Here is a 21,945-nt window from a genome sequence, read left to right as displayed (position 1 = left end):
TTTTTCTATTTGTTCTTAAAGGGAAACTACGGTGTGTTATACAACCATCCAGACCTCTCATTGTTAGCCTTATATTATAACCTTCTTATTATAATATGTTGATTAGATTGTATTAGAATTCTCACGTTTTAATAGCACTTTAGAAGTTTTGTAGTGAGTATTTGTATTTTCGTCATAGCTATGGACAACGAGTCATTTGTCTCTTGAGGTTTTTTTAATTAGGAAAATGTAATGGTCTTTCCGTTTTTCCCATTCTCACGTTTCAAAATGTGTTGAAGGGAGGAAAGAGTATCTACATAATGGCTTCCAATTTACAGTGTCGAGAGACAGTTAGAGGAAAAAGTTCCTCTGAAAGTTATTTATTAATCGTTCGGTGGGTGGAGGCCTGATATTGAAGACGGTCTCTTAATGAAACAAATTCAATGCGTAATATTTCAGATAGTTTTTATTGTTACCACATTTTCACCTACTTGAGTCATGAGTCAAGAGTCATTTATGTGGCCTTACTTCGTAGACTCGTCCTTTCTCCTCGAATACCGTCCAACTGCTCTCACAAACAAGAGTATTTTCATGTTTGCGAAATTAATCAATCGAAGTTTGGTATACTTTCCATTCTGCTAGGGTATATTGTGAATAAAAGTATGCAAAAAATAATAAGTTCCACATTCTACATTTATTAATATAGCTATCATTTATTTCGTCGATTGTGAGATAGTAAGAGATATGTGCATGCCAAGGAGTGAAAGCGAAAAAGTCGTCAATGCGTTCAAAATCCGTAGGGCGCTTAGAGGTTGACGGGTCGCATTGAATCGGATGAAAGGGAGGTGTGCCTTGGAAAATGTTCCTGAGGACAGTCGGGCAGGACAGAGGGAGGAGGAGAGTCGCGATGGATTGGGATGCACTGTGTATCGCAAGATGACTGAAGGCAAGTGACAAAGTGTATTGAGAAAGGGAAGTTGTAAGGGAAAATTTCACCTCATGGAGATATTATTTATCCTTGTAGCAAATAATTTTATGCTCTCCTTTCACGCCATGTGTAAAGGAATGTCTCGGATACTGATCTTGACCCAATCAGCTTCTTAACCTATATCCTCTTACTCCACCAATGACCCACCTCCCTCCTCCTTTTACCGCGCTGTTGATTCAGATGTGGTTAATTTTGTCTTCATCTACTAGTTTATTCACTCACACATTTACATGATGAACCTACAATTATTAAAACACTAATAAGTATACAATTTTGCCGGCAAAATTTCCTGATTTTAAAATTTCATCTGCAATATGGCAGTTCCACAAGTAAACGTTAGAAATACCTATGTTGTCTAGTATGAAGTTATCCGTGAACTCTTGAACAATTCTTGCATGTCAATGGTTGGTTAGCTATCGCTGATTCACCTTATTATCAAAGTCGGGAGAATCCTTTCCGGTTTTACAGAAGCAGCATATGAATCGGAGGTGGATGTCAAATTGAGCAGATACTTAGGGGCCATTGCAGCTTTCCCTGATTTATCGTTAAAACTCGCTTTCGCTTGCTGGGTGAGGGGGGCTCTGCCCCACTAGACCCCCCGCAAAAGGCCTGTGGCCTGTAATGGCCACTTTGCTTGGTCTTGCAATTTTTGTCTGGCGTTTGTTACTCAAGGATCTTTTTTTATATTCAGATAGATCCACCTGTACAGGTAAAACGATAGCGTAGTACATGGTTTAAAATACAAAAATAAATTTAAAAAAGCAACGATTTCTAAGGGCTGGACTGGACTCTAGGGAGCCGATAGAAATTTTGAAAATTATTGAAAGTCAGGACAGTACTCTTATAAATGAATATCTCTACCCCATATTTTTCTTCTATTCTGGCGTCCGTTTTTAAAATTCATCAAGTAACTAAGTAACAATAATAGGATAAACAAATCATAATTTGCGCCTGAAGATGATGATAATTCATTGAAACCCGGGTCGCGCTCTGATAAAAAATAAGTGGTATAAGTAATTGTTTGATATCCAGGAAACTTATAACGGAATACAACAAGGTAAATCAAGAGTTAGTGATTTCTAAGAAATCACAAAAATGTAATAAATATTCTTTGAGACTGACAGAATCACCGAAGTATTTGCCTCATGTAATACGAAAAACGTTGAGCGCATTTTCCACTATAGCACTCAATTCATACTTAATATAATAGCATAATGAATTTACAAAATCGGAGGTCGGCATATATTAAACGAATGAATGATAAATGAACGAATTATATCAGATTCCCATTTCCTGCAACATAGATACCCTTTTGATGCAAGTGCCCCTGTTTACATGGGTTATTTAGCGTTTAATGATGGGAAGTTCTGCGGTTGAATTTTATTTATTTATTTTCCAACTTACCCGTGAACAGCACATAAAGGACTTTACTACGGAGGATTAACAAATCAGGACTCAAAGATCCATACCCTGGATAGGGACCACCTACACAGGCGGGATTCGAACCCGCGACCTGCTGTTTGGCTGGCGAGGACTTTACCCCAACGCCGCCGAGGCCGAATTTCAGATTTCAGTTTTAGCCCTATTAATTGTCGTACTAAAATACCATCACTTTTGGACCATTTTACTTTGATACTGTTCCAGCATATTTTCAATCCTAAAAAATACGGTATAAAAATCGGATCGACAAAAATTTTTCGTAACTTAAGCCTCCGCAGCCTCGTCTGACGAAATAGCTTTATCAACTCACACTTTTCGATTATAATATGCTGGTTTTTCAAATATTTAATCATAACTTCTATTCATGCTAATAATATAATAGCTGTTTCTGGAGACGGTGAAGTACACTGAAATAATTATCAATGCTAGAAAACTCCATCAGAGTGGTTGTTATTATGCAATCCTGATTATTAATTCGTTATTGTATTACTCTATGACACGTTCGGGAACCTGCAGCTTTGGATCATGTTACACAGCAATTATTCGAATATTAATTTATGCCTCATGGAAATTTTCGAAAGTACCTATATATATTATCTAGACAAATCATGATGGCGTTCAATTTGGTATTACCAAGTGTAATTACTAAATGGTATGTTGAATAGCGAGCAATTACCAGTTATCGGCACCTTTCTAATAACTATTCAGTTTTGAGGCTAATTGGTGTGCGGTTTTTGTCTTTGAGTTTCCTGTGTAAATTAAGGAAATAATTCATAGGTTAGTATTTCAAAACAGCTTCACATTGAAGGCGTATAGCATGCATCCTGTTTCTCATGAGAAAGTAGTCTTGGCTCGCAGCCCTTGTAGTTTTAAAGGCACCAATTTCTGGATTCGAGGAATTGCACTGCATGCATAACATGACACATTTGCTTTGCTTACTCGTCATACGCTCGCATATTCTGCATTCACACGTACATGAAGTCATGGCTTAGCAATATCTAAAAATTTTCCTTGAAAGGTTTTCTGGTAATTATCTGTTCAAGAATAAATCCTATAAAAAGCTAATAGATATTTCTCATGGATAGGTATATTGCTTTCTCCTATTACAGTTGCCGCTGAACCACTGTACGAATTGATTCCGCTTCGGACAGTGGCAGCATCATTGCGCATTTATTAATATTGAATATTATAAAAATCGCTGCCTATACCGCTGAAATAAAGGCTAAATGTTTTTATATCATTACGGCCTGCCACTTGCTTAGCTCTTGGAAAATTTCAAATGTTTATTATCCGCGTACATTTTGAAATTTAAATTTCGTATAGGAATATTTTTTATATCAATTTCACAACACTGTCCCTCCTTTTATATGGGCAAATCCTCAACTCCCCTTAACCTAAGGATCAATGACCACAGGGCATCATGCACTTCCTCTCACTTTGCGTCCCTCCCGGTGGCGAAACATGCGGCCACTCATCGGCGTCAATTCAATGATTGTTACAATGTATCAGTTTTGGCCTCCCTTCCCCCCACAGACCACCCACTCAAACTTAATTCCATTGAGTTAACGTCCATATGGCAATTTAAAGCATTTCTTCCTCCCGGCTTAAATATCAACCGATAATCCCTTAATTGCCCCAGCACACTCATCCCCCCCCCTTTGGACCCTACCTCCCCACTATTTCCCCTTCCCTCTGCTATCCTTTACCTACAGTCTCCCACCTAACTCTGAGGAAGGTGGTAATACGCCACCGAAAATTTAGTACTTAATGTGAGTATTTTTTATCTTTTTTTGTGTACTGTGATTCTGCCCAACCTGGGTTTTTTTATGTTGTTTTATATAAATTTTGTCTTTTCTGGAATAAAATGGAACATGCTCTATGCGGAAAAGCTAAGTTCCATGCCCTAAACTCCGCAAGTGCAGACTCAATCTCTCAGATTTGTATATCCTGTAAGATTAAATTATTGTGCTATCCAAGTACAGAATGCAAAAATGAGAGAATTAATATTTAGACTCTTCGTTTGTACGGTTTCATGGATAGTGGTGGAGGTAATGGGGGAATAAATATCACATCTTGGCTATTAAATGGGACCCAGAGTTTATGCCTGCTTTTGATGCTGGAGGAGAATTTCGGTAACCAGCTTTGGCCCCATTGCGAGTGAGGGCCTTGTAATAGGTCAACGGCACCGTTGAATGGGTTTTTATTCCACCGAGTATCTTTCCATTGTTTTGACCTCGGTTTGTCAATGTGATCACAATTTTCCCCATACCAGCCTCACATTGACGAAATGCATCAGAGTCGATGTTCATCTTATGACGTGACGAAAATCCTTGAGAAGATCCTCTGTCTCGAAATCACTTTTTTCTGCCAGTTGGTGGTCAGGTTTCTTGGCAACTTGACCAAACAACAGTCGTCTGACACCATCATTATCGTTCCTCTTCATTTATTTAATTTACTCTTAAATTTATCGTCACAAAAGTTTTATCAGGTACATATTTTATTAGTTATTTTTTCAATATGAACCATATGTTTGCTGAAGGTGAAGGAATGGTGCAGAAATGCTGAAGTATTCCATAATTTAATTTTGAAATATCTATTGAGAACTATTCGTACAAGTTAAAGAAGGAGAATTTGAGCAATTTTGTTTGTACATTAGAGGAAATGTTTGCTAAGAGATCAGTCTTTTCCTGTGACGTCATGCATTATTGTAGCGTTTGAAAATCATTTCATGATACCAGGGATTAATCGGCAGGTTACCCCTTGAAGCCATTAGGAATAGATTGAATTTTTAAGCAATGCTTTCAGCGACCCTTCAATAATAATAGTTATATCTAATTTTCATTTTTCCGTGTAAAAATTAACATAACAATCGTCTCCTGAAAATGTGCTATCTCACTCAACATATAAATGCTTATTGTGACCAAACATGATAAAACAATCGCTGAAGCTCTTTTAGACTACGCTTTTTCCCGTGGTGCAGAGCAAGTAGGTAGAAATTAACTTGGAAAGAGAGGAATCTTCCTTCAGGAATATTTTGATCCTTTACTCGCCCTCCGGATCCACAGTTCAGTTGCCGTCTACGTATTCTCATCTTCCTCCCTCTAAGAATAGCAACTCGTCGTCATGCGACACCACGCTTCACCTCAAATACCTCATTAACCTCTAAAGAATATCATTTCTCCGTTTTCTCCCTCCTTTCTCTGATGAGGACGTATTTCCCGAACCTCGTGCTATGAATAATCTATGATACACCTAAGCGTTCATTATTGAGAGGAAAGATCAATACAACCCTTGTTATTAGGTGATGTTCTGCTTTCAATTTTTCATATATTTGCGTTGTGAGTACGTAATTTAACAGAGTGGGCTTCACCGGATTATAATACGTTTATTGTAACTCATTGTACACGATTAAAAAAAATATTTTTATCGCATCAGGTCGCACTCGTTCCGGTGGGAAATCCTAACCTTGGTGCGTATCGGAAAAATACATGGAATTTGCCTCCCCGATGACTAAGGGATGATGCAGGATTTTTTTCTAGGGGGCACAAGGATCTGACAGTCTAAAGGCCTGTTTACACGATACATCAACCCGTACGAGTTAATGTACGTTTGCGTGAATGATTTTTGTGGACCGGAACGGAACATGTACGAATGCATGAACCAAATTAGAACAGGTTCTATTTTCTGTGCATGCATTCGCACAAGTTGGGTGGTTACACGGTGCATTTTGGGCGTTCATACATTTAGACATTAACCCGTACGTGTTAATGTACCGTGTAAACAGGGCTTAACGGTCTTCTCATATTTGAAGTTAAAAACAACGTACAATAATTAATTTAAGAAATATTCTCTTTATTTTGATATGACAGTTATTAATATGAAATTAAATTATTGAGGCTCCTTAATACGCAAAACAAAATGATCGTAATGATAAACGTATTAAAACTTTAGTCAATTTTTTAAGCGTCTTGGGGGCACGAGTCCCCGAGCTCCTCCCATAAATCCGTCTATGCTGATGACTTCCATACATGTTCTTGGTTTGAGGAGATAGTTAAGTGGGAAATATAAAACGTAGTTACTCGTTCATGGTGATCATCTGCGCAGTATTTATTGCTCTTCGATGAATGATTTCCCTTGACGATTTGTGTCATCTGCATTCTGCGGTCACCCATCAAGTCCTCGGGAGCATCGCAATCAATTTTCGTGACCCTCTTGTGAGAACAAGTGTCGGACTGGTATCTTCACCTTTATGACCGTCGTGGAAGTGGGTCAAGACGGCACGCAGAAGCACACTAAAATTTCACGGTTTCTGGACGACCATACGGAGCACTTGATGTTATTACCTTGCCCGCCCACATCGAATTCTTGCCCTTACCGCGTCCAGCGTGTCCCCATAAACAGATTGCGGGATAGCAACCGCCCCCTTGTTCTTAGCGGTGATGTCCCTGGGACTGCTACGACCGCTATTGTGCGGTGTTCATTAGTATGGGGCTTACGTGGCGCGGTGAACAACAGCCGTCTCAATAAGTGGGGGGGCTGAATTTCACATCCCTTTCTATGAAGAAATTAGAAGATGCTTACTGTGAGAAGCAGTGGCAGATGAAAGGATAATGTGTAAATTCACCCCAAAATGCAACGGAAAAAATAATATTGCTGAGGCTAATCATTTTTTAAACACGTGGTAATTGATGAAAGACGTTACGCGCACTAGCGGATGACTCCTTAAAAGTACGACGCTTGCTCTTCTGCGGTTATTTCGTTTATAACTGCGTTAATTTGTCGCAGTCTTTTCAACGGTGACGCACCTGCAATTAACTTCATATTATAATTAATTTATTCCCTTTCGTAATTCCTCTCTCCATCCATCTGGCTCTGCGATTGACGGAATGGAACTGATTGTCACAAAGTATCTCAAATTGCTCTTTATAAGTTCCGCTTCCTGAAGTGGAATAGCAGGTACCTTACCCCCATTCATACCTTCTTGACTCCGAATCTTTACTTCCTACTTTCGTAACCACGGTCATCAATTATTTTTTCACTCCCTTATCTCTATTTTTTGCCAAAAATATACTGAAAACATAACTGACGTGACTCGATATTTTGTACGTAATTTTCAAAATCTGCGGAAAATTTCTTTCTTTCTAAAAACAAAATTGTAACTTTTCTACTTTCGCTGCTATTTCAATTATTTCTGCCACAATACGCTGCTAATCCAAAGGAACCGTGCTTAATCCGTGTCGAGACATAAACTTCGACTTTTATAAAATGTCTGCTCTTTTTCAAAAAATCATAGGCAGGGGAAGATACTAGCTCCCACTTTCCTGAACATCGGAAATGTGTAAGCCCATTTTTCGGTCCTTATAGAGCTTCCCCTCATGCTTTGAACTAATCTGCCCAACCATCCAGTTAAAACACTGAGTGAGCAACTGTTATGAATCATCTTCTTCACATTCCGAGCAAGAAATCTAATCTACATAAAACGGTTGACGCGTTTCACAGAAATTAGTAATAGACTTCAATCGACTGTTTTATCTTTCCCATAAATTATTTAAAAACAAAAAACGAATATTTTTCATTTTTCTATTCTTTATGAGCCTATTTAATTTGTTTGTTACGATATCCTTCTTCATGTCAACAAGCAGAAAGTTATTTGCATGTGTGAAGTATAAAAAATCGGCTTAATGTTTAGACGTTCATTGGTCGAAGTGATTCGTAGTCAAACGAATAAAAATTTCCAGATCAAACTCTTTGAATTTTTAATTTTAAATTTTAAATAAAAAACGCACGCCAAAATCGCTTTATTTCAATTGATTAATCCTTAAATTATGTGGTGCACGTCGGTCTCAATAAGCATTTTTTCAATAAGCATTCTCAATGTTATGTCAAAATCTTAACTAAATGTACGACTTATAATAAACATCACAGGTAATAAAACTTTACCTGATGATGCTGAAAAGCGTAACCGGTAGTATTAATAAATGTAAAATTGTGGAAATTGCTCCTGCTTTTCATTTTCATTACATCACAGGTAGTCTACATGTTAATGTAGGTTAGCATGGAACGCGATACATTTTACTAGTAATCTCAACGATCCAATCATAGCGTTGACTGTAGGGATTATTTCATCTAATTAACCCAGGAAATAGGACAATCACTATCGAGGGCAAGGAATCACTCTTCTTTTTACCATAATTTGAGCATGACATGTTTGACCTCCGAGTTACCATCATTAAGAGAGTCAACACTCCAATGGTACGTGCAACGTGGAAAAAAACAAAAGAATTCAGAGCAAATTATGAAAAATCGACGACAAAATAGACCGAATCACTGAACAAATTACATATTAGATTCAGATTAAATAGCTATCATTCATGCGGTCTCTGTAAGTTAGAGCTTGAATGTTACTTCAACGCATGATCGCGTGATTTTGGCTTGATTTCTTATGCGAGACAAGAGTCTTACTATGGATACGAGAGCAAACAAGTTCTTGGGTGAATACCAGTTCCACTTCAGGACGGGGAAAGCAACTCGAGAGATGCCTTTGGCAGTAGGAAGAACTGTCATGGAAAAGAATCTAGCGTAAAAAAAATGACGCTGGTGCTTGTTTTGCCGATGTCGACCAGGCATTTGGCTGAGTGAGTTGGAAAAGTCTCCGATGAATTAACACCTGAAAATAAGAGTGGATTAGAAGTGAAAAGTCTCATTCCTTAAGTGCATATTGACCCAAACAGAGGTGGTTGCAGTGGTCGAGGGCCTAAGGTGTGCTTGCGTGGTCAATTGAAATTGGAGAGTAAATTTTCCAGCTGTCACCTCCGCTTTCTAGCATCTATGCTGCTGAGAAGATGTCCTGAGAGGAAGATGAGCTTGGGAGAAGGTTGGATAGTCTGCTCTACAGGTAAAGTCTGTTGGAGACGGATAAAGGTCCTTATTTTAGAGGGGACGGTTCACTATTTTTCGTCATTCTCGGAAATTATGCATTAGGGTGGTTTCCTATTATTTTTTTTTTGCCTAAATCGAAAGATTATTACTCCTGGAGTACGTATTTCAAGAATAGCAGAGTACCATGCTAGCTGGTAGCGCTTGGATTAAATAAGGATTATTAATACCTTATCAAACAAAGAAAACTTTCCGACCTTAGCCAGTTTTAATAGGTGATTATTAAGACTTGTTTTCCTGAGCTCTGTGCCTCATGCATGCATTGGTAATCTCAGGCCATGTAAAACTCCTATCTACTCGTATAGAAACTAGGTCCCTGTGACGTCACGTGGAGTGGCATCGCATGGGCGCCAATCTGGCCTTTTTCAAATGAGGATAAAATTGACCATTAGCATTCGTCGAAACCGGTATTTCTAAAACCAATCTAATTTGTATATTATGAATACACTAATGGTGGGTAACGAATCGCAATCAATGCTTTTCGTTTTCTTTGATGAAGGAAACTACCCTATTACCTCTTATCTATATAGGATGTGGGAGAATTTACATTGAGCAATTATTAAGTATGAAATGCACTTACGATATGCACATATGCATTGGATGTTGAACAGGCGAAAAGTAAAATTGCGCTGGGAAATTCGGTTTACGATTTTTTACCATTTTACTATTGTGCATGGAATGGTTTGTTCGCCCCCTCTCCTTCCGTCCTCCTTTCATTACGTGAGTGGTTTTGGACGAGGCATATTTAAATCGTAAGTCAGTTAGAGGGCTTCAAGGTTTTCCAAATAAATTTTAATATCAGAGTATCAATTATGGCATCATTACAAGTCGCAAGACAAGTGATCCACTATGAGAAAGAAAGTGAGGCAAAGAATTCGTATTTCCTGGAGATTTTCTTGTTGAATATAAGTAAAAATGCGGAATCAAAAAAAATTCCACATAAATTATTGATGTGAAATTACAGTTTTATTTACTTTTCATTATTTCTTCTCTACTATCTGCTACTTCTAAGTCAAAGATAATTACACTATAATAGATATAAGTTTCAATACCAAGGTTGGGTGCAACAGGCAGTATTTCACCTCGACCTGGGTATCAAACAATTTCCTCCTTCTTACCTTGCTTCCTTTAGGTAAAATTGCAACTCATGTTCTGTGATATTAACATGCTAATCAATGTAATGATGGAAGAGAATGCAAATAACTATGGCAGTGAGATATAGCGGAAAGACATCGCAAACAGGATTGCACTTTTCCTCAAAGTTTTACTTGTGTAGGTACGACACGTCGAACTTATATTTCGTTTTAACGCACTGCAGTGTACTTGACATGGACATTAAAGTCGAAACGCGTCGTACATAAGCAAACATTTGAAGGAAAGCGCCATCCCGTTTGTTTGGTATCGAAGAGAATGCATTTATTTACTCTGATAAGTAGAATAGGAGGCAATTTCATTGTTAGTCGAAGTGATTACTACAGGGATAACTTCAAGACTCCGATTTGGCTGGAACCCTTCTCTTCTATGACATATTTACGTGGCTTGTAGATAGCAGGTAAACTAAAACCCCGAATGAAATAAAAATCTTTGCTCAAATATAATGCATCAGATGCAACGAAAATTACCGAATGAGTAACTGAAGTATTATGTAAGATGAACTCGAACCCGTGATAAAAACCACTTAAGGCCGAGGAGGAAGAGACCAAATTCACTTCGCATAAGTACTTACGTAATGCATGAATGACCCAGAACCGTCAGTCATGCAGGAGTGCATACTTCTCCGAATTGATCTGATTGGCGACCACGCTCAGATAAATGTACTCTCTCTCCATCTATTCTAAATTCAACAGTGCACTTCCTAAATCTTGATTCCTTATCGTCTACATTGCAAGTTTAAGCTCTAAATTTCTCGTTTACGTTTGACCCTGAGCGAAAATCAATCTTCGGAATTTTGATACCTTCTATCCTGTGATGTAAATATACTTTCTCCATTTGTTAAATTTTTGCCCTACCAGGAAACCTGTGCACCTATTAGAAAATTAACTATTTGTATTAATATCTATTTACCTAATACAAGACTAATCAATTATTAATTTGCTTCTTAGTCCCGATAAAAGAGCATTTATTAATACCTTTGGATAAACCATTAGAAGTAAACTACATAAGTCAAATCAAAGTGAATGGTAAAATATTCCAACCAACTTGGCCAGCCTGCAGATCTGATCATTATTTTGTTATATTATTATTACATGATTGGCGAAAAGTGCGCATTTGCAGTATTAGGGGAGCCCATAAAGAAACTCATCTCATTATCGCTGCGTAATGTTCACATTCAAATATACTGAAAATTATAAGTAGGTACTTTATCACATGTCAAAGATAAAAAATGCATTAATTGAAAATTTCATTATTTACCGCAATATATGTATGATCTATGATTGAGGAGCAGTTTTTAGTTTTCTTTTAAATAAATTTGCAATAATAAAAATAATTTATATAAATTGACCGGGTGAAAGGTTTTTTGCAGTAGGTCCCAGCCGAGTTTTGTAGCAGTCATCGATAAAATATTTGTTTTTTATTCTGTCTTTTTAAAGGTAAATTAATTATTGCTATAAATTGTCTTAACTGCTGACAATTTATTGCCCTACCATACAAAGAAACCAATGCGGAAATTTGAGCCCAGTCGAAAGAGGCGCATTTTTCCCTCATTGTACAGTAGCGGCATCAGCGGGATCCTGCGTACTACTCTGACGAAGTTATTCTCTTGACCGCGTCCAGCTCTTTGGCGCTGATGTGGTCAATATGGAAAACATCCTGTTGTAACATGGCGGAAGGTTGTATATTCTCGGTTAGTTTTAAATGTTACTTAGGCAGTGTGTGTTTCACTCAGTGCGTTTTAGAAAGGACCGTTAGTTTTAAATGAACTTGTTATTTGTGTATAAATATGCATCTGGTGGCCATTTCGCTCATTAGTGTGTCGTTCTTAAACTTAAGAAGAAGTGATTTCCATGAGTGTAATAATATGTTTTCAGTCATCTTGACTTGTGACTGCCCAGTGTTTACCAGTGACAACTAGCTAGACCTTAATAGAAGTGAAGAAGTATGAGTCCTTATTTTTCGTTCGGTGTGAGCTGAGGAGGGAGTGAACAAAGCGAGTGATAAACAAAAACTGACTGATCCTCCTGTGCCTTACCGCACTCGCCTTCAATGTCCATCGCAGGAATCCCTGGAGAGAGAAGAAGACTGAAATTAAAATTCAGGTAAGACTATTAAATAACTCGAGTGATCTCTGGTAACGGTTGATGTTTTGTGTTGGTGGTTATTTATTGCCTGCGTTTTAGCCCTCGGGTGTCGTTCTGATGCAGTCATCGACGTAGTTGTTTTGTGTATATGAGTTAATCAAGGTTATGTGCATTTGGTTGCCTAGACTATAAACTCAATCGCAATGAAAACATTTGGCGTCCTATTGTATATGTATTGCTCACTGTTAATACTTTCATGATATGTCATGCTCTTGAAAGTTACGGGGAATCCGAAAAATGCAATCACATGTTATGCGTAGTACAGCTTATAAGTTGCTCATTGAATGAGGGTATCATTTGTTGTTTTGTGCGTTCAGATGACGATTATTCGTTGTCGTGGTGTAGGTTTTGAATAGGAAGTGCCGATATAAATTAACTTACTGGCAATGAACTAGGACGACAAATTCTGGTTTCAGTTGCACACCTAACATTTATGTCTCAATTGAAGACTAGTATCTACAAATTATAATCAATATTAGTAGTTATATTTTAAAATTTTGTATCCACGACATTTGTTGGCCAAAATTGGGATATTTAATGGTACATAACATATGTGTAAACATTTAAGTTCCGATGCAAACGGCATTGGGAATGCCATCTTTAATCTACAGGTTACTGATAATAACAGTATCTACCACAACTTTTATCAACATTTTAATACCCAGAGACGTATTTGAGTCAGGCTGTGATTGCTGTGTAGTTTCGCTCATTAACAGATTTGTCCTTTAATTACTTATTTTTGTGCTCACTTAAGTTCGGTTGTGTTAATTTGTGAGTTGATTTTCTACGAACGTTTAAATATATCTTGTATCAAGAACAGAGTAAATGATTAAAAGCAAGTTTGGATGACTTGTCGGGAAAAGCTTTTGGTCTTATCTGCTGGATGTTATGCATAGGTAGCGACGAAGGTTATCGTTAGAGTCACTTCAGCTTGCATATTCTTGTGAAGTACTCTAATTTTTAGATTACTAGATGGAATTGAATAATCGGAGCAATAAAGAAAGACAAAAGCTCATGCCTTTATTTCAAGCTGCAAGATATTTATCGCTCGATTCTGTACTGTGCACAAAAATCCTAGGGCTTTCCCTTTCAGTTACCTAAATTATAGTCAACGTAATCATTTTAAATCACTAGAACATCATGGACAATGAACTTGACACCATGAAGACTTATTTTTTTGCCGAGTGTATTCATTTAGAGGTCACGAGTGAGGTTGTTCACCTCACGAAAGCAATCAATAAAGATGAATTAAATGCAAAATATGATGTATAGTAATTTTACTTGCCAAATTTAGCAGTCAGCGAGATTTTGAATCCTTTCTTTTTTCGGAATGAAGAGGCGGACTGGAATAACGTTCTGTCGATGGATACAATCAATTATATGTTGGTATTCGTCGACGGTTTTGGCAATGGAGGATAATTTTCCGCATATCTCGTAGTAAATGGTCTAGTCGTTACCTTACTGCATGGATTCCCGTAGGATATTTTAACGAATCCCGGCGGTTTATTGTTCTTGCTCTGTTCTGTAACCGCTCATCTCATTGGTAGATGACCTTGTCATTCCTTCTGTATTTTGGTATGTTATGTTGTCAGCTCTTCTAAGGTTAGTAGCCCAGTCATAACTTCGTGTTGAGTGGTAAAATTATTTTTCATTTCAACCCATGCTCCCGTTTTCTTTTTAATGATATTCGCTGGAATTTGTGAACTACCTCAATGTGGCTGGTGTCCACCTTCCGTTTCTTTTGTATGCATTTTGAGTGGCTCGCCAAAATTATCCGAGTTAATATAATTTTACGGATACTTCGTATCAGCTTTGAAATACATGAATACTTCTTCACGGTACAAAGTCTTAGCAATGTTGCTAAGGTATGATTTTTTAAATTAATTGATCAGAGCCATTCCAAAAGGGCGTTAACCTTTTGAGCAGTTTTTCGCCGCTGAGTTGATATCCCAACATCTAACTCAGTATCCAGTCCTAAACAAGAAGAATCCCCTAATCAGTAACAGTGGCCGAGCTTCTTGAGTCAGCGGCCATACTCGTCAATGGAGTAAGTAAACGCCGGCGTTAGCGAGAAATTATATTTGAAAGTGTGACATACGCTTTACAATTGTCTATAATGGACACAAAGTGATGTTATGAACGTGATATACTCCCCTGAGGAATTCTTTTTACCCTTTAATAGTAATGGCACTTTTAGCAGAGTGAGTAAAATGTTTTTCCCAATTTTGTTTCAATATTTAGAAGCTGCATCATATTATTGATCTTCATTCACTCGAATATATTTATCATGAGATTTGTTCGTTAGTCGATAGCGGAACCAGTGTTCTCTAGAAGCTGTTTCGCCATCGTTATAGTCTGTTTTCCGTATAATTCTGGTTACACTGTAAACTTGTTTACCTTGATGATGTTTCCCTCCTATTCCTCGATAATTGTTTTTCCGTTCACCTGTCTTCCTTCTGATCTTATTAGTGGGACCCGCTCTTGTCCCGCCAATGTCGTGCGTATTGTCTCTGAAATAATAGGGCTTCCAATCATTTTCTCCCTTTGCATCGTCTTCATAAAGTGGCGTTAGCTCTCCTATCGAGTTTCATTCATCTCATTTACTTTTCTCATGTTTTCATTTACTGGAGCAGTACCGATAGATTTTAGACGAAATTATGGAATGGTATGTAGGAATTTCCCGATGGATGATCTGCCGAAAATCCTCTCGGATCTTCGACCAGGATTGGCTTTTAATAGCTGCCAGCGTTTCTGTGTCCGATTTGGCCTCCGTCATGAATTCAAAGCCTCCGAATTTCGATTTTTAAAGTTTCAAAATTCTGTGCTCTTCCTCAGTATCGCCTACCGTTCGTCCGGAAAAGTCGTTTTCTATTCCCAGCATATGTTATCTAACTAACCCTTCATTCTGCTTGTAAACCTCTCTGCCCTAAGATCTCGTGAAAATTTCGAACGACCTCCAGTGCTCTCATACCTTTGAACCAAAATCGTATTCAGCGGGATTGGCCAAAGTCGAATGGGTGCAAGAAATAGTTGAGTGGGCCAAAAGTTAAGTCCCTTCACATTAACCTACCAGGGAGAATTCGGCCTTGCTGTGCAGAGGGATGTAAATTTTTGATTGATTTTATTGGTAATGAATTCTTGCTAGGGATTAACTCACAGGAATCACGCACTCACAATGAAAACATTATACTTACTATGATTCAATTTCTGTATTTGAGATCTTTTCCCTTGGGAGTTTACCGTGGGAGAGATACTTTAAGGTAGAGATTCCCTTGCATAGTTGCCGTAAATCTTCAGTGTTTTTATTCCTCTATATGTGATTTCTTGGAAATCATCTTTATGCACATGAGGATTATTGTATTTATTAGGCTGGGGAGATAGTTTGGATGGTAAACGATACTGGATACTGAATTCTGTAGAATTCATTGTAATGGAGGAGGATATTGTGATTCTTCACCGTAAATTTTTGAAAATATACGTCACACTCGCAATAGCATTTTTTGGCGGTTTTGAGCGGATGTGCCTTATTTTTTTAAAATTATAGCTTCAAACTTATTCAAATGTGCAAATAAATATATTAATATTTATATGCATGTTGTTAATCGGACTGAATTGGACGTGTACTGCACCTTAGGGTCGTCACACTAAAGTTCTAAGGGTTATTGCCTGCACCAACCTAACTCGCACCCAAGTCCGTCAGCAGGCATAACGAATTCTCACTACATAAATGGATCCATCCACATCGATATTTCCCTAAGGGAGGTCAGCCAAATATTAAGTGCTGTCCACAAAACATACTCATTACATTCGGCAATGTATCGATGGAATTTTCGCCACCTTCATTAAAACTGAGCAACCAAAGCGATTTCCTCGCTGTGCCTACCTGTATTTCTTCCATTTGTGCTATTTATCTACCCTGTAGGTGAGTTCACAGATTCACGTCATCGTAGTGGATCCTGAGCTATGTAGAATCCAAACGATTCGTCCTTGACTGGTTTTATATAGGCAGTTGTCATTGTCCAGTTTATTGCTTGTTGTGGTGTCAAGTAGATATACGACACCTGCTCTTGGAAATTGGGTCAGAATCATTTGATTCGTATTTCACTGTAAATTGCGAATGTTATATTTGTATCAGTCTGGGAAACCGCGTCGCTCACATGAGCCCCATCATAAATCGAAGTCTTATCTAGTGAAAGGATTCTGGTAAACGACTGCTTGGAAACGGTGGCCTATATGGCTCTAACCCCCTTTGCTCTCCTTTCCAATTTCCTGATGTATTTTCTTTTGGATTCCTTCTTTTTTATATAAAAGAAATGTTTTACAATTAGTGTTGATTTTTAACGGAAAGAAAAAAAAAATTTAGTGTGAAGCACTTAACTTAGCTGAGGAAAGAAATTCAGTGTGGGAATGGGGACTGGTTTGGATAGTTCGTTTGGGTGGTGTTATTTCCTACGTGAAACTACCGTAATCGGTACTTTATCCCTTAGAGAATTTATAAAGAGCAAGTTAAGAGTTTGGAAGAATCCGCCCCCTTTTCAATTTTATTTTTTCGGAAGAGCATGTGGGTATTTCAGTTGGCAATTCGTGGATCATCATACACTTTAGAATAAAATGTCGGCGTTTGCAACCCATTGATTTTCCCTTAGTTGCTGTAATTTATATAGTTACAAGGCGATCACTCAAGAGTTATTGAAATTTTGTAATGAATTGAAATGACGAGCTATGGAAATTATGAAGAAAAAATCTTTCTTATTCCGCTCTTGTGCAAATTCGGTTGGCTCTAATAAACTCCTTGTTTTCCCGTTTTATTGTTAGTGCTCAAAGTGTACAGTTTTCTCCTTTAGTATTTGTCAATCCTGAGCAAGGAGTTTCATAGTATTGAATTTAACCCCGTCAACCATGACGCCCTATGTAAAGGAAATGCTAACATTAGTACTGTCAGATGCTACTGAGCATATTGAGCCCATGGATGCTGTAAATTATACTTTCCTGCATGCTTTTTTTATAAATTATAATTAGGGTATTACAAAATAAATGTGTGCTAAATAGTAAATAAATAAATGTAAAAAGAAGTTTGAAGAGATGTGGTTATCTCCTTCGTGTAATACCTTTTTTTTTTGCGATGATCACCGTGTCACTTCTGTGCGGAGTTTTCGCTAGATAGTTATGGTAATAGATTTTCTGTCTCAGAAGTACCAGGTTTGTTTGAAAAGGAGCTGTGATAATAGACGTGGTCGCCATGGTCGACCGTTAATTAAAAAAATGAGAATTATGTGAGATTTGATGCCATTATGTTTCTTTAATGCATTGGATTAAATTCAGCTCTCGTGCCTTGAAACGTATTCTTGCTAAAAATTGTGGCTTGAGACTGTTATCTGTCGCAGAGAAAATCTGAAAAGCCCTGAGGAGCTTTAAGTGGCTAGTTTTATCATTATCCGTTATCTCCCTTGTAAGCTACTTTATGAGCAATAATTGAAACAAACAGTAGATCATGTCGAAATGCTTAGTTTCATGTTACCAAGGAGTGCGTCTACTATCCAGCTCGGCCATTTTTACACTGGTACTTACATATATCACAAATCCATTAATTACGCGAGGCGTTTAGGAGGGAAGGGGGTCAAGCCGATTCTCACCCAATCTCACGTGGGTCACAAGGGGATCCTGGCTCGTATCACTTAATTTTTTTTCGATAAGAAACAGAGTAGAATTGCGATCATAATAATCGTCAATACTAGTCTTAATTTATCTTACATGAAAATAATTAAACACATTGTTTTTTAATAAATCCAACGCATTGAAGCATAGATTAATGTATTTACAATGAAAGCACGTATTTTAAACAATCTCACATGGGTTTAGAGGGGGGAGGGGATCGAGCCAAATCTTACTAAGGGGGGACCCAAAATCACCTCACGTAATAATTGAACGCCCCCTCGTGTTACCGTCGGATTTTGTGTGTGCATGTGACGTTTCAGTTTTACTGCGTGATTGTTCTTCTTCTTCTTAACCTTTTCATGATTTACGGGCATGTAATACTCTCACTCAATATAATGTTGTTGTCCTTTTCTCTGTGGCCGTTGGATTTACTTAACCAACGAACCGGAGGGGAGGGGGGCTACGAAGAGTCGGGCAAAACTCCCGCGATAAGCCAAGATAAGCGCTCGGATTTTGGAATTCGGCCAAAATAGACGGCAGAGACAGGTCAGTTCATCTTCTTGATTCGCTATTGGATCTTGGAATTTCATGCAAATACTGTCATTGTGGATTGTGGATCATGTGAATTAAGATCATGGTGGAGTTGTCCGTATTGGATAGAGTTAGGCGACGTCCAAAAATCTCTGACGCACCCTAAACTTAAAACTTGGCAGGTAGGAATTAAGGAACAAATTCGGATCCAATGATAAGAATTATGAAATAACTATAATGGTAATCACATGGATAATTGAATTGTATTTATGCGCTAAAATTGAAATTATATTCCCTCGTGACCCTGTAATCAAGTTTAATCTCAGTTGGGCGTTTTGTAAAAGATCAGTGACACATAAACACTTGATAGATATTCTAAGCTGTTGATAATGATTTTATTTCTATATATAGTTTTCATCTTGGAATAAATATCGCAAACACAATATTTTCCGTCTATTTAGTCTTCAATGCTTTTATTTTCCTTTTTTCACTATTTTTCTAGTATCCTATGTTGTTTTTTAGACTTTGTGGTGTCCCCGATGTTGAACGAAGCGTGAGAATTGACAATGCAGGCGATGAATATACAGCTTCCGAAAATTTACTTATTTCCTACCGTAATCCTTCTGTAAACTCTCATTTTTATCCTCTCTGCGGGATTTAGAATCGAATAAGCCACAGGTACTCTCACTTCGCTGTGTTTCTTGTACGGGATCGATGTTTGAAATTCGCACTTTTCCGTACGTCCTTTCCCCGCGGAAGTTCACTTGCCCTCCGAGGGATGGCTCTTGCGCGCTCTTGTGCGGGGTTGGAATAAATGACGCGCGATAATCATCACTCACCCTCCCTAATCACGATTGACCGAGCGAAGTGCCGTGTCGCAACTGCAAGCTCCTCCGCGTAATCTCATCCGGTATAGAAATGTGATTTTTCTATGATTTCTTTAGCTTTGCCCTGAGACGAGAATCTATAACCTGATGCAACTTTGTGAAGTCTCGATGTTTTTATTCCTCGTGTGATTTAGAGCGTCAATGTCTCTATACATTGATCTTCTTATTTCTATCCAGTTGCTCAAGTAGTTATGATGTCGAGTGGAGGAGAGTGGGTACTTAACTCGGTGATCTTCCTCCTTGCGGGTACTTTGTAATTGTATCACAAAGTCCGACTATGTGTGCACAATCTGCGCCGTGGGATGATTATTATCAGTCCATAAATGAGTGGAGTGGGACGGAGTTGGTTGGTTAAGGAGTGGGGGGGGGGTGCGTTGATACGGGAGGGGAGACGAGGAGGGGAAGTGATTGCCTCACTGTGTCCTCGAGGGGGTATGATGCTCCGATCGGTTGCCAGGTCTAAATGCATTTCTCACCCTTCAAGATGCAAGTGATGGAGGCGACACCTTTAATCGGTACGATCCAAGCAATCGACATTCGCGGCAATTCTTCTGAGCTTTCGTCTCATTGTAGAAGCAAGGTCGTTGCGTCCTTACTTGACGTTCTGGGTTCGTTTCCATCCTCTGCATAATTTTCCATCCGTCGCTTGGTCGATTGTGATTTTTTAATTCCGTACTTTATTGAAGTGTTTTCGGTAGGTCACATGTAGTGGATTTATAGATATACAAAGCTCGATCGAAAGGCATCTCCCGTCAATTGAATCATTTTTCTGTCTGGCCGTGGCTGTAGTAAGGGGAACTTTTAAAATAAAATCAAATACTATGGAATCGAATAATTTTATCGTCATTGCCGTATCCAATGTTCATCACATGACGCGCTTGAGTTGCCGTAAAGACAATTTCACTGAGACGGCAAGGATTTATTTTCACCGTATTTACAAAGAAAAACATTTTTTGTCTCGCTAGTGCGTAACGGAGAACGTAGATTTAAAACAATTGACTCTCGAATTGAACTCTTACCTATTTTATTATAGAATGATTTTATTTCACTCATAAAGCAAATGGTGATGTGCAGTTGCCGTTAATGTTAGCGTTTTTTTATTTTTTAAATGAGGATATGTTGTAGCAGAAAATAAATTATAAGCAAACTCACTCTAAATAAGGCCTATGGACTATTGCATTAAATTTTTTGTTTCACAGGTCAGTGTGGCAAGGCTATCTCGCATTTAAGCCGAATTATTTCTTGATAACCCCTGGTCAAGTCCCGAGTCTTCGCGGGCACTTGGATGATTGCTGGTGCACTTCAGAAAATATGCCGTGCTGTGACACGTATTTGGGACTTCCATTTCATTTTTCTCTTCGCAGTTATTTCCCGATTGCTACGCCCCAGATTTTTTTAAACCGCTTCGGATGGAAGGGCGCAAGCAAGTGGTGTCATGCATTGGGCAGGCTCAATATTATAACGCTTTGCTGTTTTTTTAGTGAGCGAATTTTAAAGAAAAGGGTTATAGGATAACTTTTTCACCTATCTCACGATGGACTTGACACTTATGGACTTGTCTAAGGCCGAGGTTCAATTTTATGTCCGATACCATTACTCATCCCCCTTTATATTCTCTCACGGCTTCCACTGTATCGTTGGGGCCGCAGTCTATTACTACTACTTCCATCGTGGTAGTTCACCTTCCGGAATGCACTTTCATTTCGCTTTTCATTTAATTTAACGCCAACCACACTTCTCGGTAACGGTACATGCTTTTGAAGCAAAAACTAACTTTTGCCCTACAAATCCAGTTGGTGTGATTACCTTGACGATCCGTTTTTTCTGATAAAGGTGCCTGGGGATAACGTAGGTAAATGTAGTAACTGTCACAAGGAATTGCCTGTGAATGAATGGTAAACCAGGGGATATAAATTTACGGCCTATTGAAGTGGGTACCTTTTTGATAGGGTTGCAGGGATATGGTATTTATTTTCTGAAAGTTTCCTGAATTTACCAAATTATTATTGTAGCTTGAAATGAAGTCATAATAAGAATTAATAAAAACGTTTATAGATGATTTATTATAATACCAGCCTTTGCCTTCGAAATGTACATCATGCTTCAATAATATAATGTAATATTAAGTTTTAGTATATTCATACTCTCTTTTCATACTCTGTATCGTAAGGTAACTTTAATGTTCTTGGCTTTCGATTAATTTTTCTGTCAAACTGGTGTTTCTGAGGAA

The 21,945-nt window shown here is 38.1% G+C and overlaps 1 protein-coding gene across 5 annotated transcripts in view; it reads left to right on the top strand.

The window, feature by feature from the left end:
• The first annotated feature begins 12,152 nt into the window (after window positions 1-12,152).
• The window catches only part of LOC124159396 (aryl hydrocarbon receptor nuclear translocator-like protein 1), a 415,122-nt gene continuing 405,329 nt past the window's right edge, over window positions 12,153-21,945 (top strand). For all 5 annotated transcript variants that reach the window (XR_006864960.1, XM_046535177.1, XM_046535176.1 and 2 more), the window contains exon 1: window positions 12,153-12,600. The gene's annotated coding sequence lies outside the window, so the exon portion shown is untranslated. The remainder of the gene's footprint in view (window positions 12,601-21,945) is intronic.

Source organism: Ischnura elegans, chromosome 5 (genome assembly GCF_921293095.1).
Source record: "Ischnura elegans chromosome 5, ioIscEleg1.1, whole genome shotgun sequence".
Classification (NCBI taxonomy): domain Eukaryota; kingdom Metazoa; phylum Arthropoda; class Insecta; order Odonata; family Coenagrionidae; genus Ischnura; species Ischnura elegans.
This window is presented reverse-complemented; position numbering and strand designations above follow the sequence as displayed.